Consider the following 23,764-nt stretch of genomic DNA (forward strand, 5'->3'; position numbering starts at 1 on the left):
TTTCTTTCTTGGTACGTTAAAAAAATTGTCCGCCAGTTTTTGTTTCTTTTTTCCGGGAACGCGCGTATTCTATTTAAAACCACTGCTATGGAGAGATTTTTTTTACTCCATTGTATATATAGCCTCTTGTTTGATAGGGTTTACCGCGTCTCGCTCTCTCACCCTCTCCATATCAAAACAAGATGGCAGTGTCCACTCTATCTCTCTCCTCACTGGTGGTCACATATCCGGCCGAATCCCATCCGCTGCGGCAGGTGAGGAGGTGCAGCATTGATGTTGTCGCCGTCGGCGATGGAGGAAGCCGATGCGCACCGTCCTCTTGGAGCCGGCGCTGGCGTGGACGAAGGTCCTCTGCGCCCTTGTTCGCTGTCGTCGTGTGGGCAGATCCCGCCCGCCCGCCTAAGTGACATCTCGCCCACCTGAGGTATAACTTCTTGTACTGGTCCAGCTCCCCAGGTCACTGCATGCGGGTTTTCTTCTATGTGACTACTCCCCAGCTCCCCATGTATAGTAGCTAGGGTTCGTCGGCTGGTCCAACATCACCTACTATTATAGAGGAAATGCCACTCGAAAAGTTGTCCTGGTTTATGCCTCGGTGGAGGTATACATGTTGTTTCGACAAAAAGTACATGGTGGTTGTGCGGTCATTGTCCATATGCTCCTATTGCTGCTGCTAATCTAATAATATCACTGGTTAAATGAAGAAATGTTTTTTTCTCGGGTATCCTGGTTTAATTCCCATCAAGATAATCATGATGCTTCTGTTTGTTGGTGTACTTTTTTCATTAATTCTTATTTACAATTGAGATGTCGCTGTTAATCTTGTACCACTGCCAAAACAAAGTAACAACACTATAGCCCTTTTTATATTTTTTCCAAACAGCGATGCGTATCTCCATATCCGGGCATGTCTTCCTCAATTTTAGTGGAACTGCAAAAAATTGGATGGCCATTGTTGTTCCGCCTCACTGTCCTCTGCCACGTGGTTCTTCCTTCCTCAAGATTGATTACTGAGAAGAAACAGGCCACAGTGAGGATTTGTCGAACTTCATAGGTGCCTCACCCAAACTTGATGCCAAATGGATGATGCATCACCACGTTGACCTATCGATGCTCATGGTTGTGCCTCATGGTTGCATCGGCTGGTGAAGCTGATCAATTTTAATGAAAAACAAGCTGTCTTCCATCAGTGCTCTTTGCTTGTTACCCACAAAGATGATATCCTTCATCAGTTCACCTTGGTTGCATTGGAGATGCAGTCGTCTTTCACGTTGGTGCAATTTTATCACACAATTGGCTATGAACCAAATGCTTCCTCGAAGAAGGATCGACGTTGGTACTAAGAGCATAAGTTTTGTATTGATTTCTAAGCCTTCTCACAACTTTGTCTTCAACTCCCCTCTAATTTTATTTGTCCAGCTATTAACTAAATATGTGGTTAGACTTTGATTAAAAAATGGCGTGGACTAAAAACCCGGATGGACGTAGTAGCCCTCCATTTTTATTTACTCTGCATATTAGATTTGACTGAAGTCAAACTTTGTAAAGTTTGACCAAGTTTAGGCCGAACACAACAAACCATAATTATTGGGAGAAGGCAAACTGTATATAATCTCAAACATTTCTGATAATTGAAATTAAAATTCTTTATTTGTACACACGTTTCCGATAATTTGGCGCATGTGTGGTTGTTCACATAAGGGAGGGTAGTGTACCGCATGTGAAGGACAGGAAGTGCGACCAGGACGCGTGGATCGTTAGTTCATCGGAAGTAGTAGTTTTCTTCACTGGTACGTTAAATAAAGAGTTTCGTTTCGTACTTACACAATTTAAAACGATTGTTATGGAGAGAATAAGAAAACCACTCCACTATATATTAGTAGTATACACGGGTACTATATGGACGCAGCTCCATTGACTTAGTGCTCCTGCCTTTGGGCGTATGACAGGTGGCCCCAACATATGGCTGGCCAACCTGTCATATGGCCAAAGGCAGGTGCAGTTAAGGCACCGGAGCTCAGTCCGTACTATATATCTAGTACTATATAAGCTGGAGCCTCAGCGCTTGTTCGCTAGGGTTTGCACTCTCCACACTCTCGCCGCACTACATATATATATACACGCTGGAGGCTCAGTGTTCCTTTGCTAGGGTTTGCTATATTCACAGTCTCTCACCCTCTTCACCAGATCTAAACAAGACTGTGTTGGCCTCTGTCTCTCTCTCCCCCCTCATAGCTGGTGAAGGAGCTGTCCGGATCCCGTCGCACCGGGAAGGGAAGGAGATGCAGCGTTCACTCTATCGCCTTCGGCGAGGGAGGCAATCCACTGCCGGCTGCGATATTCTCTTTCACCAAGTGCCTGTGCAGGAGGGCCACCGACCCCTTCTTCCTCGCTGTCGTACGTAGTGTGGGCAGATCCGTCCTCCCGCCGCACGCCTAGTGTAGGATCGAAAGTATGTCTAGAGGGGGTGATTAGACTACTTGACCAAATAAAATCTATCCTTTTCCCAATTTTAAGTCTTGGCAGATTTTAACAACTTAGCACTAGTAAAGTAAACAACCTACACATGCAAGTGTAAGAGTATAGCATCGGAATGTAAAACATTGCACATGAAGGTAAAGGGAAGAGTTTGGAGGGAGTAAACGCAATGTAGACACGGAGATTTTTGGCGTGGTTCCGATAGGTGGTGCTATTGTACATCCACGTTGATGGAGACTTCAACCCACAAAGGGTAACAGTTGCGCAAGTCCACGGAGGGCTCCACCCACGAAGGGTCCACGAAGAAGCAACCTTCTCTATCCCACCATGGCCATCGCCCACGAAGGACTTGCCTCACTAGGGTAGTTCTTCACGAAGTAGGCGATCTCCTTGCCCGTACAAACTCCTTGGTTGAACTCCACAATCTTGACGGAGGCTCCCAAGTGACACCTAACCAATCTAGGAGACACCACTCTCCAAAAGGTAATAGATGGTGTGTTGATGATGAACTCCCTGCTCTTGTGCTTCAAATGATAGTCTCCCCAACACTCAACTCTCTCTCACAGATTTGGATTTGGTGGAAAGATGATTTGAGTGGAAAGCAACTTGGAGAAGGCTAGAGATCAAGATTCATATGGTTGGAATGGAATATCTTGGTCTCAACACATGAGTAGGTGGTTCTCTCTCAGAAAATGTATGCTGGAAGTGTAGGCTTGTTCTGATGGCTCTCTCCACGAATGAAGAGTGGGTGGAGGGGTATATATAGCCTCCAAACAAAATCTAACTGTTACACACAAATCACCAAACTCGGTGGGACCGAATAATGAAACTCAGTCAGACCGATTTAATTTAAAATGTGAACGTTAGGATTTTCGGTGGGACCGACACGTCAACTCGGTGGGACCGATTTCATTAGGGTTAGGGCATAACGTAATCTCGGTGAGACCGATTACACGAACTCGGTGTGACCAATTTTGGTAATAATCTGACCAGAGAGATGGTCAGGCAAACTCGGTGGGACCGATTCGCTCATCTCGGTGAGACCAAAACTTTATGAAGGGGAAACTGAGAGTTTGCATTGCGAACAAGGTGGGACCGATCGCTCATCTCGGTTGGACCGAAACGTTACGAAGGGAAACAAAGAGTTTGCAATCCCATCTTGGTGAGACCGAAGTGACTAGGGTTTGTGGCAGTGGCTATGTCAAATGAACTCGGTGGCGCCAGATAGAAAGTTTCGGTGGGGCCGAGTTTGACATTTGGTTTGGGACATATGTGGATATGAGAAAGTAGTTGAGGGTTTTTGGAGCATATCACTAAGCATTTTGAGCAAGTAACCCATTAAGCAACACCTCATCCCCTTTTAATAGTATTGGCTTTTCCTATGGACTCAATGTGATCTTGGATCACTAAAAGTAAAATGTAGAGTCTTGAGCTTTAGAGCTTGAGCCAATCTTTTGTCCTTAGCATTTTGGGGGGTCCACATTTCCCATCCATGCCATGCCAATCATTGAGCTTTCCTGAAATATTTATCTTGAAATAGCATTAGCTCAATGAGCTATATGTTGTTAGGAATTACCAAAACCACCTAGAGATAGTTGCACTTTCAATCTTCCCCTTTTTGTAATTGATGACAACATATAGATCAAGGCTTTGACAAATAATCATAAGATTGAAATACACCGTCGCTTTGAGAATTATGTGATAAGCAAGAGCTCCCCCTAAATTTGTGCATTATTTAAAATTTGCTTTTGAATGCAAATGCACAATCGATTAGGATGATGGGTTACTCTTCCATGTCACATACATCTTGGTGGAGCGCTCAAAATGACAGAAATTAAAAGCATGCACTCATCACCAAGAAAAGTGAATGATCATATAGGGATATAAGATAATATCATCCAAGCAAGCATTAAAGTAGCATATGATCAAACAAGTATCTCACACAGACATAGAGTTATCAACCAACCACACAAAAAGTTCAACCGAAAGCAAGAGAGACAAAGAAGCAAAACGCTCTCTCTCGAAGCCTATGATCTATACATTTCTCCCCCTTTGGCAACAAGTTACCAAAAAGTTCGAAAATGCATAGTGATATGCGTCTCTCAGGCTTGGTCTTTGGGAGGTGGTGTAGAGAGAACTCCAAGGACGAAGGCATCTGTTGATGTAGTTGGAGCTGGTGGAGTGGCTGCTGGAGGTGTCACTGAAGCTGTACTTGCTGGTGCTGATGATGTAGCTCTAGGATCTGGTACTGGCACTGCAGCAGACCTCAGACCTCTGGGCACTCGCTGAAAAGCATCTGTAGTAGCCTTCCCCTTCTTCTCTGCTGCTTCCCCCTTGAGTTGTTCAACTGCAGTCTGAATCTCAGTAACTTTCAAATCAAGTTCGTCGAACTTGATCTCTATGATCCTCTCCAAGCTCTCCTGATTCTGAGTCAGGGTGGCCAAGCCCTTCTCAATCCTCAAAGAAGATTGGATCAGATATGCTAGCTGATCTTCCTTGCTCTTCAGGAAAACTTGAGATGATTCCTCAACACTTGGCATCTTGGCAGCTTTCTCTGCCTTACACTACAAAAAAAAGACACATCCGTGACATTTTGGGCCGAACGAAATTTTTTCTGTCATACTTATGACACTTCTATGACGATAATTGTGACAAAACTCGGTATCATCGTAGATATGGTGGGGTCCTACTTCTATGAAAAAATCATGATAGAAAATGGGCTTTTCATCCTGGGCGGGCCGGAGACGCAGCTGCATGACATTCTTTGGGCCGTCCATGACGGAGAAAACCGTGGTAGAAGCGAGGGCGAGGAAAATATCAGGGGAGTTCCCGGTTACGGTGGGTGGTCGGGGGCCGAGCGATGCGTGTTTCTCTCGTACGTACGCGCGTGTGTGCAAGGCGTTGTGCTCTAACTGAACCCGAGCGAGGCGTTGGGTTCTAACTGAACCCGAGCGATTGCACTGCAGGCTACGCGTTACACTGAACCCGAGCGATCGATCGATCCCTTGCTGTTAACTGAACCTGAGTGATTCCTTCGCTACTGCTGCTAACTGAAGCCGATCGATGCTGCCTCTGGATGAACAGTGAGCGTTGTTGGGGGGTTTGGATGAATAGGAACCCATGGTAGTAGAGGCTGTTGCCGCTGGATGAACGGTACCCCGATCGATTGAGCTGGTGGATGAACAGGACCCCGTGGAGGGCTGGATGAACAGGACCCCGTGGAGGGCTGGTTGAACAGTAGCCGGTGGAGGGCTGGTTGAACAGTAGCCGGTGGAGGGCTGGATGAACAGTAGCCCGTGGAGGGGTGGTTGAACAGGACCCCCGTGGAGAGGGCTGGTTAAACAGTAGCCAGTGGAGGAGCGCGCGGTGGAGGCTAGATGAACAGGAGCCCGTGGATGAACAGTCGCAGGTGGAGGCTGGAGTAGGTCGACGGTGGATGAACAGTAGCCCATGGAGGCTGGACGGGGTCAACGGTGGAGATGAACAGTATCCCGTGGAGTCCCATTTTGCGATACGCCACACCCCTCCCGATGAACAGGACCCCCGTTTCGACCGTAGCGCTCCAACAAAGTCCGTTTCCTCCGTTTTGCGGTACGCCACACCCCTCCCGATCAACAGGACCCCGTTTCGACCGTAGGAGGTCCGTTTCCTCCATTTTGCGGTACGCCAGACCCCTCCCGATGAACAGGATCCCGTTTCCACCGTGGCCGGTCGAACACAAGGTTGTTTCCTCCGTTCTTCGGTACGCCAGGCCTCGTTTCCATCCCCTATTCCGTCCAAGCCGGTTGGCTCCCGATGAATAGCACGCGTTCCGTTGCCTCTCGATGAACACGACGCATTCCGTTGCCTCCCCATGAACACGACGACGACGCAGTTTCTCCGTTCCGACCCAGCCACAGCCATGTACACGACCCCTAGCCGTACGTATGCATGAGTAGGCATTCGAGACCCCGCCCGTATGTACGTACGTGGCCGTGTTTACTTTCTTGCACCCTGGCCGCTATACGTACGTGTACATGCTACATGCGCGCCTCTACTACCACACGTGCGCGCCTCTACTATGACACGTGCCCTTCCTTGCACGGCCACGGTTCATCGCTGCAGCCTGCAGACAGAGGGATCGACCAATATGTACGTACACGTTCACGACCAGAATGACAACACTACGTACGCTTCGACCAGGTGGGTCCCGACTGCCAGGCACTTCCTTGCGTGCGAAGATGTAGCTGGTGGGTCCCAGCAGTCAGGGGGCGAATCATTTTTTTGCCCGTATATGGACACACTTCCTTGCATGCGAAGATGTAGCTGGTGGGTCCCAGCAGTCAGGGGGAGAAAACATTGTTTTTCAGGGTAAAAAGGATGCAGTTGCATGCATGCGTCCATGGGCGTGGTGCGTCCCCACTGTCAGCCTCTCACGTACAGTCATCTTCCGATGACTCTCGGTTGTTGACCACGTTGACCACACCATGCCGAGTGCACCAAGGCCGATGGACAACGGCGAGGCCCCAGACTGGAACGACCCGGAGATGGGGAAGACGCGGCTGTGGAGTCGCAGATGGAGAGGAGTGGGAAACTTGACTAGTTCGGGTGCGCGGCAGCACTGCCGCGGTGCCGCCCATGGGAGACAGGAGCAAGAACACAGGTTGAAGAAGGAGCACGGCTGTTGGATTAACATCCAACGGTCCAGCTGCTAGAATCATTTGTTGATTAAGTTGACAAAGCCCTGCGTACACGTCCGCTTAGTAGGCCCACAAGTCAGCCACCAAATCTGATGGGTCCTAGCTGTCAACGGGAGGAGTAATTTTTTCGCATAACAAGGAGGCACTTCATTCCGTGCGAAGATACAGCCGGTGGGGCCCAACTATCAGGGGGAGGAAACATTTTTTCAGCTTAATATGGAGGAACTTTCCTTGCGTGCGACCATGGACCTCGTGGGTTCCAGCCGTCAGGCTCTCCACGTACAGTCCGCTTCCAATGACTCTCGTTTGTTGACCATGCCACGTCGAGTGCAGCGAGGCGGTGGACGACGGCGAGGCCCCGGACGGGAACGACCCGGAGATGGGAAGACGCGGCAGTGGAGTCACAGATTGAGACGAGGAGAAGGGTTATAATTGGTTTTGGTGCAGCGTGGGCTGCAGTCGGTGGAGAATAACAACCAGGTGTGGAGGGGTGGAGGGATAGCCTGGCCGGCGGTGGGGTAGCGCTTTGCAGCGATGCGTGCTAAGTAGAGCCGCTAGCCACCGGAAGCCGGACCAGGCGGTCCCGGCGACGCTGGAGGAAGAAGACGAGATATTGAAGGTGCATGTCGGCTGTTGGATATAAATCCAATGGCTGTGGATGTCATCATTTGTTGACCAAGTTGACAACTCCCTGCGTAGGCTTCGACCTATTGGCCCACATGTCAGCCTGCAAAAATGTGGCATATATTTAACCCATGTTTTGTCCATTTGCTGGGCTGGGTGAACAAATAATTTCGCGTCAATGTGGCCCATTTATATTTTTAAGAAATCCCAGCCCATTTGCACTTTCTTGAAATACACAAATTAGCTGGGCTCGTTCTATATATAATGTTAGGTTAGAAGGAGCAATTAATATCAAAAAATAAACCGGAGCGACACATTTTTTATATATAAAATTAACAAATTACCGAGTTATTGCTCAAAATAAAAATGACCGCGTTATTATTACATTGGTCCTTAAAATATTCGCAAGCTTTTGTACGCAATCACCAGGATTTTCCTTGCCTGTGAGTCAAAAACAACCAGGATTTTCCTTCCCAACTTCTGTTAAACATTTACTTTTATAAGTTAATAATACGTGGGATGTTTTTATAATGTATATATAAGTCTCTATAAAATATACAATAATAGTAATAATATAAATATATATAATGTGGTTAGAAGGGAAAACATAAATTGGAGACAGCATTATTATTCTTATATATAGATAAATAGAACAGAAATATGCGTTTTATTAAGAAAAATACATTGGGCTGCCGATCTTTAAGAAAAAGCCCATAGGCCGGTATGGACCTCAAAAAATAAGTTGAAACCACTGTCTCTGTATGTCGTGGGCTACGCATGTTAAAAAACAAAACCTAGGCCTAGCTCATACTTGTTCGCCCTCTGGAAAAAATAATACCAACTACATCCCCGAGCGAACTGGATTAAAGAGGGGGCTGGCGGCGCGATTGAAGAAGCACATCAGGAGCGATTTTTTTTCTTCAGTGGATGGCTCTCGATGGCGTTTTTTTACTTGCGTCTGCATCATACAACTTGTATTTTTAGCCTCCCAGTCCATGGTGGACCAGCAGCCCATTTGCTGGGCGGGCCAATCTACAGAAACCAGCACTCGATTTTTCATCAAGCCCCAAAAACAACGCAGTACTATGTTTGTTTTGAGGCTGAAAACATTACGGCAGGGGTTGAGCGGGGGAGGGGGAAGACAGAGCAAAAAGATTAAAAAGAGCTGATGCGCCATTGCTATCCTAACAAAGCAGGTGCAATGCTTCTCGGGAAGAAGGTGTGCCGTTGACACCCACACGTCACAAATCCCACAGTAGGCATACTAACAAGTTCACACACAAGTACAACAGAAAAGGTAAACATTCGTATCAAACTCATGTTCACAGGACACGTTCATATTCATAGCCAACATTCACAATCAACAACTCAAAAGATTCATATCCGCACAAGTTCAGCATGTCTATGCATCCAAATGATTGATAGATCACATGACAATATTCATAGATAATTCACAAAAAGATTCAGATATACACATGTTCAGTATGTTTATGCATCCAAATGATTGAGATCACAGCCAATATCATCCATGGACTAACTTTAATTACCTAGGGTACAGACTGGTAAATGGTGTTCAGTCAGAGGTACCTCTTGCTAAAATTAATGCTTGTACGAGTAAACTTTCGAGTACATAAGAGGCAGCACAGACAATCTGAACTTTGCTTGTAGGTTTATCCTCAAATAGTGGCCGCGTGCCGAGGGAGGTTTGAGCAACTTGGACACTACTTTCATCCAACTAGTTTACTGGCTCATCTTGGTCCTGTAGCTCACCAAAATTCTACATTGCAGACAAGAAAGGAGGCAGTTGAGAAAATGAACCACCCAGATTTTTTGTGCAGTTCAACTGAAATGGAGCATCCCTATCGTGCAGACTGATTAAGTGCCAGATGATACGCGTCAACCAACTTGTCTGGAATCTTTAGACTCCATGCCATATGTGCGGATAACCAAAAGGCACAAGTTGGGACCAAAAACTGGACTGCGTTTTTCTGGGCTATGCGCCAAGAAATATTTTTGGCGTTCACTCTCCTAATACTTGGAGTTTGACAACTGGTTGACGCTGATTGATACTCGAAATAATATAGGCACTTCTCCTTGTCAGCATCGATGCTTGTCTGAGTGAACTTTGGAGTACATAGCAGCAGCATAAGTACCTGTCCATCTGATGTTTTTGTGCAGTTCTACTGAAATCACCCAATGTAATGATTTGCCTGCGAGTTCAGGCTCCAAGTTACTCCTTTATGAAATCGGCAAACAGTAGCACAATACCAAATTACCAATACATATGACAAGCACAATAATCAGGATAAAGACCAGTACCAACCTATGTGAGGTAGCATATCAATTACTATTTCCTTTGACTGGAAGCCGAGATAAGCCAAGCGACTGACAGCAAAGGAAGAATGCAAGCTGAGATTAGCGATTGACAGGAAAGGAAGGAAGATGTCGAGGCAATGAAGCACCCAAAGTTTTTGTGCAGTTCCACCAAAATCGAGCATCCCTGTTGGCACATATATTGAGAGAGTGAGATTACTGTAATAGTGGGACTAGTTGATGAAACATACACTAACAAATAGAAGCACCCTCATTATCTTAATGGGTAAAGTTAGCAACATAGTAGTCTTGCTTAAAGAGAGGTATTTGTTTATTTAATCAGTGCCAATTAGCTCAACACTCAAAGCATTGCCATGTATCATAGGTTGCAAAACTTTAACGTGCAAAGATAAAGGAGTTTTTCATGAAAGTAGCACGATACAAATAGAGATGATAGCAAACTAATATGGATGAAGGCCTTAGGCCAGTACCAACCTGAGCAAAAAAGCTTATTCACGTAGTCCCAGAAGAGATGATAAAGCACTCACTGGAATCACTCAATAGTATATGTTTTTGTGCACTTCAAATGTATGGTTGAAACCACTCTTGTTTACCAGTGCTGAGATTATATCAAATGATTATCAAGAACTTCTAGCAGAGTTAAAGCACTGGCTGGGATACAGTTCATTGTATTGTCTTGTGTAGTTCCACTAAAATGTATGATTGGCACAACATGATCCCTGTTTGCACAAGTAGGAACAAGGTGAAACCTTCATTAGCTTAGTGAGAAAGGATAGAAATACATTAGCATATTACTCTAACAGTAGCATCAAATTCATCATGGACAATACGCGGAAGTGGAAGGGCTCCCTGGAGGATCGTCTCACATCTAAGGTAGACGTTGCCGGAGCCCTTGAATGGCCTCGACTGAGGCCTCGGCTTCAGCAATATCACCTTGGCACTGTTTATTCTTCTTCTTCCTCCTCTTCATGCTCTGTTTCTCTTTCTCCTCACTAGTTGGTGAAACCAAGAACATGATTGGCCTTCTATTTCAGAATTGGTTTTGTCAGTGAGGGAGTACAAGTGTACTAGTAAACAATAGCATTATTGTTGGAGATCGTTGCAGAAATTAAAAAATTTCTACGCATCACCAAGAACAATCTATGGAGTCTTCTAGCAATGAGAGAGAAAAGAGTGCATCTACATACCCTTGTAGATCGCGAGCGGAAGCATTCAAGTGAACGGGGTTGATGGAGTCGTACTCGTCGTGATCCAAATCACCGATGACCGAGCGCCGAACGGACGGCACCTCCGCGTTCAACACACGTACTGTTGGGGAAGACGTCTCCTCCTACTTGATCCAGCAAGCGGGAGGGAGAGGTTGATGGAGATCCAGCAGCACGACGGCGTGGTGGTGGAAGTAGCGGGGATCTCGGCAGAGCTTCACCAAGCTCAGCGAGAGGGAGAGGTGTCACGGGAGGGAGAGGGAGGCGCCAGGGGCTTGGGTGCGGCTGCCCTCCCTCCCCCCTCTTTATATAGGGCCCCTGGGGGGGCGCCGGCCCTAGGAGATCCAATCTCCAAGGGGGCGGCGGCCAAGGGGGTGGCTTGCCCCCCAAGCCAAGTGGGGCGCCCCCCACCCCTAGGGTTTCCAACCCTAAGCGCAGGGGGAGGCCCAAGGGGGCGCACCAGCCCAACAGGGGCTGGTTCCCCTCCCACTTCAGCCCATGGGGCCCTCCGGGATAGGTGGCCCCACCCGCTGGAACCCCCGGGACCCTTCCGGTGGTCCCGGTACAATACCGGTGACCCCCGAAACTTTCCCGGTGGCCGAAATTGGACTTCCTATATACAATTCTTCACCTCCGGACCATTCCGGAACTCCTCGTGATGTCCGGAATCTCATCCGGGACTCCGAAAAAATTTCGGATTTCCGCATACTAATATCTCTACAACCCTAGTGTCATCGAACCTTAAGTGTGTAGACCCTACGGGTTCGGGAGACATGCAGACATGACCGAGACGACTCTCCGGTCAATAACCAATAGCGGGATCTGGATACCCATGTTGGCTCCCACATGTTCCACGACGATCTCATCGGATGAACCACGATGTCGAGGATTCAATCAATCCCGTATACAATTCCCTTTGTCAATCGGTACATTACTTGCCCGAGATTCGATCGTCGGTATCCCAATACCTTGTTCAATCTCGTTACCGGCAAGTCACTTTACTCGTACCATAATGCATGATCCCATGACCAAACACTTGGTCACATTGAGCTCATTATGATGATGCATTATCGAGTGGGCCCAAAGATACCTCTCCGTCATACGGAGTGACAAATCCCAGTCTCGATTTGTGCCAACCCAACAGACACTTTCGGAGATACCCGTAGTGCACCTTTATAGCCACCCAGTTACGTTGTGACGTTCGGCACACCCAAAGCACTCCTATGGTATCCGGGAGTTGCAGAATCTCATGGTCTAAGGAAATGATACTTGACATTTGGAAAAGCTCTAGCAAACGAACTACACGATCTTGTGCTATGCTTAGGATTGGGTCTTGTCCATCACATCATTCTCCTAATGATGTGATCCCGTTATCAATGACATCCAATGTCCATAGTCAGGAAACCATGACTATCTGTTGATCAACGAGCTAGTCAAATAGAGGCTCACTAGGGACATGTTGTGGTCTATGTATTCACACATGTATTACGATTTCTGGATAACACAATTATAGCATGAACAATAGACAATTATCATGAACAAGGAAAGATAATAATAACCATTTTATTATTGCCTCTAGGGCATATTTCCAACAGTCTCCCACTTGCACTAGAGTCAATAATCTAGTTACATTGTGATGAATCGAACACCCATAGAGTTCTGGTGTTGATCATGTTTTGCTCTAGCGAGAGGTTTAGTCAACGGATCTGCTACATTCAGGTCCGTATGTACTTTACAAATATCTATGTCTCCATTTTGAACATTTTCACGAATGGAGTTGAAGCGACGCTTGATATGCCTGGTCTTCCTGTGAAACCTGGGCTCCTTGGCAAGGGCAATAGCTCCAGTGTTGTCACAGAAGAGAGTCATCGGGCCCGATTCATTGGGAATAACTCCTAGGTCGGTAATGAACTCCTTCACCCAGATTGCTTCTTGTGCTGCCTCTGAGGCCGCCATGTATTCCGCTTCACATGTAGATCCCGCCACAACGCTTTGCTTGCAACTGCACCAGCTTACTGCCCCACCATTCAAAATATACACGTATCCGGTTTGTGACTTAGAGTCATCCAGATCTGTGTCGAAGCTAGCATCAACGTAACCCTTTACGACGAGCTCTTCGTCACCTCCATAAACGAGAAGCATATCCTTAGTCCTCTTCAGGTACTTCAGGATATTCTTGACCGCTGTCTAGTGTTCCATGCCGGGATTACTTTGGTACCTTCCTACCAAACTTACGGCAAGGTTTACATCAGGTCTGGTACACAGCATGGCATACATAATAGACCCTATGGTCGAGGCATAGGGGACGACACTCATCTTTTCTCTATCTTCTGCCGTGGTCAGGCATTGAGCCATGCTCAATTGCACACCTTGCAATACAGGCAAGAACCCCTTCTTGGACTGATCCATATTGAACTTCTTCAATATCTTGTCAAGGTACGTACTTTGTGAAAGACCAATGAGGCGTCTTGATCTATCTCTATAGATCTTGATGCCTAATATATAAGCAGCTTCTCCAAGGTCCTTCATTGAAAAACACTTGTTCAAGTAGGCCTTTATGCTTCCCAAGAATTCTATATCATTTCCCATCAACAGTATGTCATCCACATATAATATGAGAAATGCTACAGAGCTCCCACTCACTTTCTTGTAAACACAGGCTTCTCCATAAGTCTGTGTAAACCCAAACGCTTTGATCATCTCATCAAATCGAATGTTCCAACTCCGAGATGCTTGCACCAGCCCATAGATGGAGCACTGGAGCTTGCATACCTTATTAACATTCTTAGGATCGACAAAACCTTCCGGCTACATCATATACAATTCTTCCTTAAGAAAACCATTAAGGAATGCCGTTTTGACGTCCATTTGCCATATCTCATAATCATAGAATGCGGCAATTGCTAACATGATTCGGACGGACTTCAGCTTCGCTACGGGTGAGAAAGTCTCATCGTAGTCAACCCCTTGAACTTTTCGATAACCCTTAGCGACAAGTCGATCCTTATAGATGGTCACATTACCATCCGCGTCTGTCTTCTTCTTAAAGATCCATTTATTTTCTATGGCTCACCGATCATCGGGCAAGTCAGTCAAAGTCCATACTTCATTTTCATGCATGGATCCTATCTCGGATTTCATGGCTTCTAGCCATTTGTCGGAATCTGGGCCCGCCATTGCTTCTTCATAGTTTGAAGGTTCACCGTTGTCTAACAACATGATTTCCAGGACAGGGTTGCCACACCACTCTGGTGTGGAACGTGTCCTCGTGGACCTACGAAGTTCAGTAGTAACTTGATCCGAAGTACCTTGATCATCATCATTAGCTTCCTCTCTAGTCAGTGCAGGCACCACAGGAACATCTTCCTGAGCTGCGCTACTTTCCGGTTCAAGAGGTAGTACTTCATCAAGTTCCACTTTCCTCCCACTTACTTCTTTCGAGAGAAACTCTTTCTCCAGAAAGGACCCGTTCTTGGCAACAAAGATCTTGCCTTCGGATCTGAGGTAGAAGGTATACGCAATGGTTTCCTTAGGGTATCCTATGAAGACGCATTTTTCCGACTTGGGTTCGAGCTTTTCAGGTTGAAGTTTCTTGACATAAGCATCGCATCCCCAAACTTTTAGAAACAACAGCTTAGGTTTCTTCCCAAACCATAATTCATACGGTGTCGTCTCAACGGATTTCGACCGAGCCCTATTTAAAGTGAATGCGGCAGTCTCTAAAGCATAGCCCCAAAATGAGAGCGGTAGATCGGTAAGAGACATCATAGATCGCACCATATCCAATAGAGTGCGATTAAGACGTTCGGACACACCATTTTGCTGAGGTGTTCCAGGCGGCGTGAGTTGTGAAACTATTCCACATTTCCTTAAGTGTGTGCCAAATTCGTGACTCAAATATTCCCCTCCACGATCTGATCGTAAGAATTTTATTTTTCTATCACGTTGATTCTCAACCTCACTCTGAAATTCCTTGAACTTTTCAAAGGTCTCAGACTTGTGTTTCATTAGGTAGACATACCCATATCTACTCAAGTCATCAGTGAGAGTGAGAACATAACGATAGCCACCGCGAGCCTCAACACTCATTGGACTGCACACATCAGTATGTATGATTTCCAATAAGTTGGTTGCTCGCTCCATTGTTCCGGAGAACGGAGTCTTGGTCATCTTACCCATGAGGCATGGTTCGCACGTGTCAAATGATTCGTAATCAAGAGACTCTAAAAGTCCATCAGCATGGAGCTTCTTCATGCGCTTGACACCAATGTGACCAAGACGGTAGTGCCACAAGTATGTGGGACTATCATTATCAACCTTACATCTTTTGGTACTCACACTATGAATATGTGTAACACTACGTTCGAGATTCATTAAGAATAAACCATTAACCAGCGGGGCATGACCATAAAACATATCTCTCATATAAATAGAACAACCATTATTCTTGGATTTAAATGAGTAGCCATCTCGAATTAAACTAGATCCTGATACAATGTTCATGCTCAAAGCTGGCACTAAATAACAATTATTGAGGTTTAAAACTAATCCCGTAGGTAAATGTAGAGGTAGCGTGCCGACGGCGATCACATCGACCTTGGAACCATTCCCGACGCGCATCGTCACCTCGTCCTTTGCCAGTCTCCGTTTATTTCGCAGCTCCTGCTTTGAGTTACAAATATGAGCAACCGCACCGGTATCAAATACCCAGGAGCTACTACGAGTGCTGGTAAGGTACACATCAATAACATGTATATCACATATACCTTTGGTGTTGCCGGCCTTCTTGTCCGCTAAGTACTTGGGGCAGTTCCGCTTCCAGTGACCACTTCCCTTGCAATAAAAGCACTCAGTCTCAGGCTTGGGTCCATTCTTTGGCTTCTTCCCGGCAATTGGCTTACCGGGCGCGGCAACTCCCTTGCCGTCCTTCTTGAAGTTCTTCTTACCCTTGCCTTTCTTGAACTTAGTGGTTTTATTCACCATCAACACTTGATGTTCCTTTTTGATCTCCGCCTCCGCTGATTTCAGCATTGAATATACCTCAGGAATGGTCTTTTCCATCCCCTGCATATTGATGTTCATCACAAAGCTCTTGTAGCTAGGTGGAAGCGACTGAAGGATTCTGTCAATGACCGCGTCATCTAGGAGATTGACTCCCAGCTGAGTCAAGCGGTTGTGTAACCCAGACATTTTGAGTATGTGCTCACTGACAGAACTATTTTCCTCCATCTTACAACTGAAGAACTTGTCGGAGACATCATATCTCTCGACCCGGGCATGAGCTTGGAAAACCATTTTCAGCTCTTCGAACATCTCATATGCTCCGTGTTGCTCAAAACGCTTTTGGAGCCCCGGTTCTAAGCTGTAAAGCATGCCGCACTGAACGAGGGAGTAATCATCAGCACGCTGCTGCCAAGCGTTCATAACGTCTTGGTTCTCTGGGATGGGTGCGTCACCTAGCGGTGCTTCTAGGACATAATCTTTCTTGGCAGCTATGAGGATGATCCTCAGGTTCCGGACCCAGTCCGTATAGTTGCTGCCATCATCTTTCAGCTTGGTTTTCTCTAGGAACGCGTTGAAGTTGAGGGCAACATTAGCGTGGGCCATTTGATCTACAAGACATATTGTAAAGATTTTAGACTAAGTTCATGATAATTAAGTTCATCTAATCAAATTATTCAATGAACTCCCACTCAGATAGACATCCCTCTAGTCATCTAAGTGAAACATGATCCGAGTCAACTAGGCCGTGTTTAATCATCACGTGAGACGGACTAGTCAACATCGGTGAACATCTTCATGTTGATCGTATCTTCTATACGACTCATGCTCGACCTTTCGGTCTTCCATGTTCCGAGGCCATGTCTGTACATGCTAGGCTCGTCAAGTCAACCTAAGTGTATTGCGTGTGTAAATCTGGCTTACACCCGTTGTATTCGAACTTAGAATCTATCACACCCGATCATCACGTGGTGCTTCAAAACAACGAACCTTCGCAACGGTGCATAGTTAGGGGAAACAGTTTCTTGAAATTATTGCGAGGGATCGTCTTATTTAAGCTACCGTCGTTCTAAGCAAATAAGATGTAAAACATGATAAACATCACATGCAATCAAATAGTGACATGATATGGCCAATATCATTTTGCTCCTTTTGATCTCCATCTTCGGGGCGCCATGATCATCGTCGTCACCGGCATGACACCATGATCTCCATCATCGTGTCTTCATGAAGTTGTCTCATCATTTATTACTTCTACTACTATAGCTAACGGTTTAGCAATAAAGTAAAGTAATTTACATGACATTATATGTTGACACGCAGGTCATAAATAAATTAAGACAACTCCTATGGCTCCTGCCGGTTGTCATGCTCATTGACATGCAAGTCGTGATTCCTATTACAAGAACATGATCAATCTCATACATCACATATATCATTCATCACATCCTTTTGGCCATATCACATCACACGGCATATGCTGCAAAAACAAGTTAGACGTCCTCTAATTGTTGTTGCAAGTTTTTACGTGGCTGCTATAGATTTCTTAGCAAGAACATTTCTTACCTATGCCAAAACCACAACGTGATATGCCAATTTCTATTTACCCTTCATAAGGACCCTTTTCATCGAATCCGATCCGACTAAAGTGGGAGAGACAGACACCCGCTAGCCACCTTATGCAACTAGTGCATGTCAGTCGGTGGAACCTGTCTCACGTAAGCGTACGTGTAAGGTCGGTCTGGGCCGCTTCATCCCACGATGCCGCCGAAACAAGATAAGACTAGTAGTGGTAAGAAAATTGACAACATCTACGCCCACAACAAGTTTGTGTTCTACTCGTGCATAGAAACTACGCATAGACCTAGCTCTGATACCACTGATGGAGATCGTTGCAAAAATTAAAAAATTTCTACGCATCACCAAGAACAATCTATGGAGTCTTCTAGCAACGAGAGGGAAAAGAGTGCATCTACATACCATTGTAGATCGCGAGCGGAAGCATTCAAGTGAACGGGGTTAATGGAGTCGTACTCGTCGTGATCCAAATCACCGATGACCGAGCGCCGAACGGACGGCACCTCCGCATTCAACACACGTACGGTTGGGGAAGACGTCTCCTCCTACTTGATCCAGCAAGGGGGATGGAAAGGTTGATGGAGATCCAGCAGCACGACGGCGTGGTGGTGGAAGTAGCGGGGATCTCGGCAGAGCTTCGCCAAGCTCAGCGAGAGGGAGAGGTGTCACGGGAGGGAGAGGGAGGCGCCAGGGGCTTGGGTGCGGCTGCCCTCCCTCCCCCCTCTTTATATAGGGCCCCTGGGGGCGCCGGCCCTAGGAGATCCAATCTCCAAGGGGGGCGGTGGCCAAGGGGGTGGCTTGCCTCCCAAGCCAAGTGGGGCGCCCCCCACCCCTAGGGTTTCCAACCCTAGGCGCAGGGGGAGGCCTAAGGGGGCGCACCAGCCCAACAGGGGCTGGTTCCCCTCCCACTTCAGCCCATGGGGCCCTCCGGGATAGGTGGCCCCACCAGGTGGAACCCCCGGCACCCTTCCGGTCGTCCCGGTACTATACCGGTGACCCCCAAAATTTTCCCGGTGGCCGAAACTGGACTTCCTATATACAATTCTTCACCTCTGGACCATTCCGGAACTCCTCGTGACGTCCGGGATCTCATCCGGGACTCCGAACAACTTTCAGATTTCCGCATACTAATATCTCTACAACCCTAGTGTCACCGAACCTTAAGTGTGTAGACCCTACGGGTTCAGGAGACATGCAGACATGACCGAGACGACTCTCCGGTCAATAACCAACAGCGGGATCTGGATACCCATGTTGGCTCCCACATGTTCCACGACGATCTCATCGGATGAACCACGATGTCGAGGATTCAATCAATCCCGTATAAAATTCCCTTTGTCAATCGGTACGTTACTTGCCCGAGATTCGATCGTCGGTATCCCAATACCTTGTTCAATCTCGTTACCGGCAAGTCACTTTACTCGTACTGTAATGCATGATCCCGTGACCAAACACTGTCACATTGAGCTCATCATGATGATGCATTACCGAGTGGGCCCAGAGATACCTCCCCGTCATATGGAGTGACAAATCCCAGTCTCGATTCGTGCCAACCCAACAGACACTTTCGGAGATACCCGTAGTGCACCTTTATAGCCACCCAGTTACGTTGTGACGTTTGGCACACCCAAAGCACTCCTATGGTATCCGGGAGTTGCACAATCTCATGGACTAAGGAAATGATACTTGACACTTGGAAAAGCTCTAGCAAACGAACTACACGATCTGGTGCTATGCTTAGGATTGGGTCTTGTCCATCACATCATTCTCCTAATGATGTGATCCCGTTATCAATGACATCCAATGTCCATAGTTAGGAAACCATGACTATCTGTTGATCAACGAGCTAGTCAACTAGAGGCTCACTAGGGACATGTTGTGGTCTATGTATTCACACATGTATTACGATTTCTGGACAACACAATTATAGCATGAACAATAGACAATTATCATGAACAAGGAAATATAATAATAACCATTTTATTATTGCCTCTAGGGCATATTTCCAACAATTATTTTCCCATGGCGGTCGCAAAATAGAGATGAACACATGCATTAAATATCATTCTTACCTAAAGTAAGGTTATGGTGCCAATATGGATGATGAGGATTGGAACACAGATCTCCCTTTGTGCAGTACCACCGAAATGAACCAACTGTTCCATTCTGACATTCCAATTAAACAACACAAAAGTCACTTCTTTTAAAAGTGTTTTGTGCAGTGCACCAAAAGGCCACAACAGCAACCAGGTGGAATGGATATCCCTGTTTGCACAAATAGCTACAGAGGAAACAGTCAGAGTCTCAAACAATTACAGGCAAAAACATTTGGCTAAACTTGTCATGGCTTATAACAGTGGCATGGCTTCATTTTACCAGGGCATTAAATTAAGAACAGCTAAATATTTGGTATAAGGGCATGAGACAGTGGGTGCACCAACAGTCCAGCACCATGTACCTAAACTGGGGCATAAAGTGGTGATTCAGAGTTTGTTGCCCCGAGAAACAAACATCCAAGAAACATATCTGGGTTGGTCCCATTTTTGTTCACTCTAGCCACCTACTCCTATGTTTTTTGGAAATGGAGGCATGCCCCTGGCCTCTGCATCATAATGATGCATGCAGCCATCTTATGTGTGGATAGCAAATCTAGTCCTGGTCATAGCACTATGTACAGCGTTTCCCCTATATTTCCCTTTTCGACCAAGAGACTGGTTGGATGGCCAGTCTGTACTACTTTCACCCCCTATCCTTCCTGTTTGTACCAAGTTTGATGCACATACTAAATTACCCCACCCCTACTTTATTTCTTGTTTGAACCAAGTACAAGATTCGACTCCATGAAGTAGCATTACCTCTAACAATAGAAGAAGAAAATAGGTGACGTTGGACCATCCGATCGAGAGGGGATGAGAGGCAGAAAATGATGCACATGCAGCGATGTAGCGAGCTGGGGAAGTAGAGCTATGGAGGTTTCGAAGGAAGATATACCTGAAGGTCGTCGGGATGTGGATAGGTGGGCAGCGGGAGGCCAGATCCGCCCACACTAGGGCAATGACGAAGGGATCGGAGGACCTTCCGCGTCGGCGCTCGGCCAGAGATAACGATGCGACCGGCAGTGGGTCTCCTCCCTCACTGTTGACGACGGCCTAAACGCTGCCCCTCCTCCCCTTCACCGGCAGAGGAGGATACGTTTGGATCTGTAACCAACGGTGAGGGTAGAAAGACAGTGTTTTTTAAAGGGAGAAAGACAGTGTTACCACCGCTATCTTGTTTAGATCTGGAGAGGATGAGAGTGTGTGAATCGAGCAACCCTAGCAAGCAAGCGCAGAGGCTCCAGCCTATATATACGTAGTGGGGTACTTTTCCTTTTTCACTCCATCAAACCAATCATTTAAAATTGTGTACGTGGCAGGTCGCCTTTTTTTAGTTGTTGATTGTTTTTTGAGATAGCTACCCGCTTATTCCAAGTCGTGTTACGGTGTGCCAGGTCGCACTTTGTATCGTTCAAGTCTGGTACAAGACCCTCCATTAAATGAACAACCACTCCCTTGTAAAAATTGTGAACAAGCCCACGGCTAAAATTATCTGAAACGTGGGATGCCCCAACATGCATTATTATTTATATTTTCTACTCCCTCCGTTCCTAAATATATGTCTTTTTAGACATTTCAAATGGACTACAACATATGGATGTATGTAGACATATTTTAAAGTATGGATTCGTTCATTTTGCTCCGTATGTAGTCACTTGTTAGAATCTCTAAAAAGACTTATATTTGGGAATGGATGGAGTATGTGGGAGTATCCTCAAAACAAAATGTGAGAGTACAATATTTATTGGGCCCCTTTGTAATTGGTGCTAAATTTTGACCAAAGATTTAACCGACAAAATGTTAGTGCATGTTAACAAAAATTATATCGTTTGATTCATATGTGAACATAGTTTTCAATGATGTAGGGGCTGTTTGGTTTCCAGCCACATATTGCCACAGTTTGCCACACCTCACCTTAGGCAAATTTGACCAAGTTAGGTGGGTGTTTGGTTCTAGCCACACCTAAGAAAAGAATTTTTTTTATTAGCAGTGAACCCCACATGTCATAGACACAAAAAGTGTGGCAAGATTCCCTTGGGAAAGCCAAAGTGGGTCAAACAATTTGAGCAACTCAAGTTAGGCAAGTGTGGCAACATAAGACAAACATAGTCACAATCCAAACAGCCCCGTAATTTTTTGTGACATGCATGAACATTTGGTTAGTTAAATTTATAGTCAAAATTTGGCAAGGTGCATCAAATCAAGACATGCAAGTATCAAAAGGAAAGTCACGACATGCATGCATGCGTTATACTCCCACCGTTTCCAAATATAAGTCTTTTTAGAGATTGCAACAAGTGACTACATACGAAGCAAAATGAGTGAATCTACACTCTAAAATATGTCTACATACATCTGTATGTTGTAGTCCATTTGAAATGTCTAAAAAGACTTATATTTAGGAACGGAGGGAGTAACTAATGCATCGGTAAACGCAAATTATTGAAATATATTGAGTGCAATGCTTTGATGTGTCGCGTCAACTCGAACAAGACCGAGAAGTTTGATTACTACAACGCCCTCTCGCCTTAACCGCACCTGCCTTTGGCTGCATGACAGGTGGGCCACCCACCTGTTGGGCCCACCTGTCATAGACGCAAAGGCAGGAGCAGTAAGTCAATGAAGCTGCGTCCCTCCCTCGCCCATGAGCGTGGTGGCTGGCAGGACTAGGAGAAGCTTTCGTTCGCTACACGCTCTCCCTCCCGCACGCGGTGGACATGCAGCAGTTCAATCGGTGTCAGATGGCCAAAAGCATACTGTAGTACTCCTCCACTGCAGTAGTACTCCATCATTGTTCGACTTCCCGAAGAGGCGAAGAGCCAAGCGCAGCCCGGACGCTCGTGTGGCAGTTTCATGTGTAGAGTAGTCTAGGATAGCGTGTACCGTGCCTGTAAGCTTAAAATCGTTGGGGTCGGCTCCATGATTTTTTTGATTAAAATAATCTTCTGGACCTACCTGTCATCCTGGTGATTCTAGTTTGCACGCTCATCTGGTCAAGACAGGAATATATATTTTAATTTGTGGTGGGGTAAATGTTAGAGGTTGCAGCAAATGGAGTATTGTACACTGCGGGTCTTTCAGCCAAGTTTAGAGGCAACCATGTGGGGCCAGTGCTATGATGTGTCGCGTCAACTCGTACAATGAGGAGAAGCTTGATTTTACTACTACACGCCTTATCCCTCGCCCATGCACGCGGTGGCCATCCCTTCTGCACGCGGTGGATGGACATGCAGAAGTGGATTCGATACTGTAGAAGTAGTAGTAACATCATTGTTCATCTTCTCGAAGAGGCGAAGAGCCAAGCGCAACCCAAACGTGGCAGTTGCGAATGCTTGCGTGGCAGTCTTTGTGTAGGGGTGGGGCGTGGTGCGGAGCCTTGGAGCGCGCATATAGCCAGGCTCTTGCATGAGACAAAATTGCTATTTGAGCCCACTATTGTAGTACTACTACTACTAGTACTTGCTAGTATAGCCGTGTAAACCGGAAAGGAATAGACTACACCGCGTGCAGTACTGGCTCAAATCTCAAATCTCATCAACCAAGGCATTTTGTGATTGGAGGAATGTATCTCGTACTTTACAAAACTACCCTAATTAAACTCATGCATTAATTACGTAGTTCTCTCATTTTCCTCTCCGCCTTGGTCACGGTTCACAATATTGAGCACTCCTATATGACTAGCCGGTCTATCTACATGCGGGACATCAAAGCATCCGGGCCCGCGTGCCATCCACCAAATCACAGCGAGGTGCTACAGTCGAGACTCACC

This window comes from Triticum aestivum, chromosome 2D, assembly GCF_018294505.1.
Source record: "Triticum aestivum cultivar Chinese Spring chromosome 2D, IWGSC CS RefSeq v2.1, whole genome shotgun sequence".
NCBI classification, from domain to species: Eukaryota; Viridiplantae; Streptophyta; class Magnoliopsida; order Poales; family Poaceae; genus Triticum; species Triticum aestivum.